This window comes from Myotis brandtii, unplaced genomic scaffold (genome assembly GCF_000412655.1).
Source record: "Myotis brandtii unplaced genomic scaffold, ASM41265v1 scaffold118, whole genome shotgun sequence".
Lineage (NCBI taxonomy): Eukaryota > Metazoa > Chordata > Mammalia > Chiroptera > Vespertilionidae > Myotis > Myotis brandtii.
Window position 1 is genome coordinate 300,799 of NW_005354090.1, and position 5,661 is coordinate 306,459.

Genomic DNA, 5,661 nt, shown 5'->3' on the forward strand with positions numbered 1-5,661 from the left:
CGGGCTGAGGGACCCCCTACCCCCGAGTGCACAAATTTTTGTGCACCGGGCCTCTAGTCTATAATAATAAAAGTGTAATATGCTAATTAGACCAGACCTCCTTCCGGATGACCTTCTGGACAAAGATGGTGCTGCAAGCGAAGCCCGGGTCACGGGTGCCTGCCGGCGGCCAGAGGGAAGCCTGGGTCCCAGGTGCCAGAGGGAAGCTGATGCCAGCAGTGGGGGGAAGGAAGGTCTACCCTTGCACGAATTTCGTGCATTGGGCCTCAAGTTTTTATATATGGCCTGTGGGATTGGGCCAAAACCAGCTCTCTGACATCCCCCAAGGGGCCCCGAATTGTGAGAGGGTGCAGGCCAGACTGAGGGACCCCACCGGTGCACGATTGGGGCCTGGGAGAGACACAGGAGGTTGGCCAGCCAGGAAAGGACTGCGGGAGGGCTCCAGGGTGTGTCTGGCCCATCTTGCTCAGTCCTGATCAGCAGGACCCCAGCAGCAAGCTAACCTACTGGTCAGAGTGTCTGCCCTCTGGTGATTAATGCACGTCATAGCGACTGGTCGACCAGTAGACTGTCTGCCCCCTGGTGGTCAGTGCACATCATTAGTGAGTGGTTGAGAGGCCTTAGCATGTCATTAGCATATTATGCTTTGATTGGTCTGGTCGACCGGACACTTAGTATATTAGGCTTTTATTATATAGGATGAAGTGAGTCACAGAAAGGCCTGGTGACTTTAGGGGGCATTACACACTTCTCAACGTCCATAGTTAAGAGCAGCTCTTTGATGTAGCAGGTGTTCATGCCCAAAGTCTTTTCTATAATATAACAATTTTTAAAAGCCATTTCTTTTATTTGTATCACAAGTCTAAAGCATACATTCAGAGTAAGTGGCTCCTAGGCTAAGGTGCTGGACTGGGGAGGAATGTGTGAGTACCCGTGAGGATGCATCAGGAAGACAAATAGAAATGCATTTTGTTTATCCATTGTTTTGTATTGTCTTCTACCCTTCTGCCTTCTGTTTTTCTGGTTTCCAACTGGGCCCTGCCGTAATGAAAAGATGTATGTGGAAGATCTGTCAAGCAAATGGGGGCTTGATGGCTTATCCTTCAGGTACACTCCCTTATAAGCAAACCCAATTCATGAAAAAATTCAAATTTCCAAAACAGGTAGATTAAGGGGAGAAATATTCACTTTACAATGACTATCTGTGGAACTCTTTAAAACTGCACATTTAAAATTTTAACAAAAATGAGATATTCATAGAAGGTTTACTCTCAAAGAGCTCTCTCTCTCTCTCTCTCTCTCTCTCTCTCTCTCTCTCTCTGTCTCTCTCTGGTTTGTTAATCAGTTGAGTGAAGGGCATTTACAAGAGGGAGTCGTTTAGGCTGAAATGACCCCTTAGACCAGGGAAGAGGGAGAAAAGCACAGCCTCTGCCTGGGAAACCAGAAAAAGAGAGTCTGATGGATTTACCTCTTTACTTACTTGGGCTAAACTTTATTGAGGTCAAATTTACAAACTATAAAATTCACCCTTTCTGAAGTGTTTGGTTTGATGAATTTTGACAAACTTATACAGGTTATTACCATCAGCACAATCAAGATATAGGACATTTTCATTACCCAATCAAATTCCCTTATGTCTCTGTTGTTCATCGCCTCCCCTCTTCCTGTTCTGGCCACCTCTGACCTGTCTTCTCCCCACAGCTCCCCTTTTCCAGAATGTCAACAGGTGGAATCATGCAGTACATAGCCTTCTGTGCCTGTTTTCTTCCACTTAGTATAATGTTTTTGAGTTACTTTTTATATGTTACATGTATTATTCTATTTTATTAGTGACTAGTATTCATTTGTATGGATGTAGCACATTTGGCTTTACCATTTACCATTTGAAGATTGGTTTGTTTCCAGAAGGTCTGCTTTGTTTCAATAGTTGCTTCAAATTACCCAACACCAGGATCTTGCCAGAGAAGTTTCCACAAGAGAATTAAGCTCTTTCCATTCTCTCTACATGGGTAATGTAGTTTGGGGAGGTGCTTAGAACTGCCTGGAAATCTCGAGTTGGTAAAATAACATACAGGGAGGGAGACCGGCCTGCCTGCCCTGACTTTCTGGGGACCTTGATTGTGTCAGTCCCTGTCCTGGGTTCAGAGGGTCTAGTCACAGGCGGTGGTCCTGGGCCCAATTCAGCCTGTGTCCCATCCTGCACCAGCTGATCTGAGCCACCCCTCATGCCCATGGGTGCAGGGCTGAGCCACGGGAAATGCAAGGGTGACCCCTGGGGATAGGTTGGGAGGTCCTGGCTGGGAATGCAGGCCTGCTGTGGCAATAGCTTAATTTATAGTTTCTAAGTGTTTAGACATCTGGTATGGAGGCCTCCATGGCAACACTTGCTTCACACCTGCAAATGTTGTGAGGGCCTCTCTTGGCTGTAACTGAGGCACCCGGGAGCTGCATCCTACACTCCCAGAAGCAAAGGACTACACTGGCACCAGAGGCCCTCTAGTGGTTCAGAGGAGAAAAGTCAAGTCTGTAACTAAAGGGACCTGCTCTGCTCCAGGGTAGCTTCTGTGGTGGGAGAACTCACCTCATTATTCCATCTGGTCCCCTGACTGACAGCAGCTGTCAGGCCAGGAGAAAACAATCTGTGCTTGGCAGTCCTTCTAGTGTCCCCAGTCAATTCCTCACCCACTCCCCACAGCAGCTGTTCCCTTCTCACTCCCCTCCTTCTTCTCCTTCCCCCTCCCCTGCCCCGCCCCCATACCCACACACTACAGGCTGGTCTCTACAGATATCTCCACCCTCTACTTAGTGGAAAAAAGAAAGACTAAGACTAGAGGGCCAGCATGCTCTCAGCCACCCACCCCCCACCCCACCCCACCTCAGAACATATTTTTCTGTCTCTAAAATATCAGGTTTCCCTGACATTTTGTTCTGTGTCCTCTTCCCACTATACTCATGGATTCGACTTCTTTCTCTGTATATATGACTCCCAAATCCTGTCTCCAGAGCCACACTCTCTCTTGAGCTTCAGAACCTAGCCATCCTCCTGTCTTCGTCCTCTCTTCTTCCATATTCACTTGGTTACAAAGTCCTGTCCTGTCCATGCTCCAAGCACTTCTCAAAGCCTTTGTTTCTGCTCCAGGTCCCAGCCTTGTACCTCTGCTTATGTCCTCTGTCCTCATGAATCCCTGCCCTAAGCCTCCCAGCCTTCTCTCACTCCTCGCCAATCCATCAACCTTTCTGCTTTCAGCATATTCTCCTTAAAACATAGTGGGGATTGTGTCCCTTCTTAATGTAAACCCTTCTAATTAATCTTTAGGTTCTGAGTGTTTTCTGAACAAAATCCAGACTTCCCAGATTGTCCAGCCAGTGGGAGGTGCTCTGCAACTGGAGAAAAGGGCTGGGGAAGTTCCAGGTCTGCAGAGGGGCCCCTTCTTTCTACTCCCCCAGTTCCCACCCCTCCTCCCCCCTCCCCCTACAGTTGACTGCATGCCCTGTGAATCGCTGGTAATCCTTCAAAGGTGTCATGCGGTTTCCTGCCTGGAATGGCCCTGCCTATCCTTTTGCATGTGAGTTTTCTCATCCTCTATACCAGCTCAGCTGTCTCCTGCAGGGGAGGGTCTTCTCTGACAGCATCTCCCCTCCCCATAGGGCTACACACCTCTCTTGCATGCTCCCATGGCACGCCACTCTCACCTCTATCACAGTCCTTAGTATCCTGAGTTGTTGTCTGTCCACGTTTCTCTTCCTCTTTAGACTGTGAACTCCTTGAGGTCAAGCATTGTATCTTGTCCATATATCACCAGATAGATGTTTGTTGCTACATTGCTATTTATAGTGCACCTATTACATGTCAGGTGCTTTGTACTGTTGCCAGTACTGGTGGGCTAGAATTTAAGAGAAAGATTTCTCTTGAAGATCTAAACATGAGCATAACTTGTCAAAAATCACAGCAGAGCCCTGACCGGTTTGGCTCAGTGGATAGAGCGTCGGCCTGCGGACCAAAGGGTCCCGGGTTCGATTCCAGTCAAGGGCATGTACCTTGGTTGCGGACATATCCCCAGTGGGGGGTGTGCAGGAGGCAGCTGATCGATGTTTCTAACTCTCTATCCTTCTCCCTTCCTCACTGTAAAAAATCAATAACATATATTATAAAAAAAAAATCACAGCAGAGATCCTCAGTCATCTTAGGGAGACAGAAAGCTCCACATCCACCGTGAATCTCAGTCTATGCTGTGATCGAAAGGAAGTTCCTTATGTGTGGGCACAAATTATCTAAGAAAAGTCAAGCCTTAGGACAAATGTTGGCTGAGTAGGTGAATGTGTCCTAATGTTGCCATGGGAAGAGGAAGCCTGGGCAGGTACCTACAGATTTCACAGCCCCAAGGGCAGGAACAAGTAGGCAGCATGCCTACAGTGGCTGGACAGCTGCCAAACACAAGTTCAGTAACTCTCCTTATTCTTCTCAAAATGTTTTTAATTTTTCAATTACAGTTCATATACAATGTTATATTAGTTTTAGGTGTACAACAGTGATTAGACATTTATATAACCTACAAAGTGATCCCCCTCATAAGTCTGGTACCCATTTGACACCATACATACTTATTACAATATTATTGACTATATTCCCTATGCTGTACTTCACATCTCTGTGACTGTTCTTATAACTAGCAATTTGTACTTCTTAATCATTCACCTTTTTCACCCACCCCTTTACCTCTCCTTCCATTTGACAACCATTAATTTGTTCTGTGTAATATAACTTAATTTCTGTTATGGTAGATTTTTATTTTGTGTTTTAAATTTCACATATAAGTGAAATCGTATGGTATTTGTCTTTCTTTGTCTGACTTATTTCTCTTAGCACAATACCCTCTAGGTCCACTCATGTTGTCATAGATGACAAGATTTCATTCTTTTTTATGTCTGAGTAATATTCCATTGCATATATGTACCACATCTTCTTTATCCAATTGTCTATCAGTGGACACTTAGGTTGCTTCCATACTTGGCTATCATGTTTTTCAGATAAATTTCTGATTCTGACTTGTCTTCTAAGCAACGTGACTGCTGTTGGTCATATGGCTCAAGGGTTCTGGTTCCTCTAGTAGTTATTCCTCATTATGAATTACCAACTTGACTGAGCCCATATTTATTGTGCTGACAGAAGCTGGTTTCTGGGCTTACAAGTCTGAGAGCCAGATCTTGGACCTGGACAACTTTACCAAAGCAATTAATAATATTTTGTGAAAAATCTTGGGACATCGACAGCATCCCCAGGAGGCAGCACATCCATGGAACTGTGTAGCTACAAATGAGAGCTTTTAAAATGTAGACAGACAGCCTAGTGCCGTGGTCGGCAAACTGCGGCTTGCGAGCCACATGCGGCTCTTTGGCCCCTTGAGTGTGGCTCTTCCTAAGCCTTAGGAGTACCCTAATTAAGTTAATAACAGTGTATCTACCTATATAGTTTAAGTTTAAAAAATTTGGCTCTCAAAAGAAATTTCAATCGTTGTACTGTTGATATTTGGCTCTGTTGCCTAATGAGTTTGCCGACCACTGGGCTAGTGTAATGGTTACCATGCAGGCTCTCAGGCTAGATAATACAGGTTCAAATCTTGGTACATTATTTAATCTTTCTGTGCCTCAATTTCCTCATCT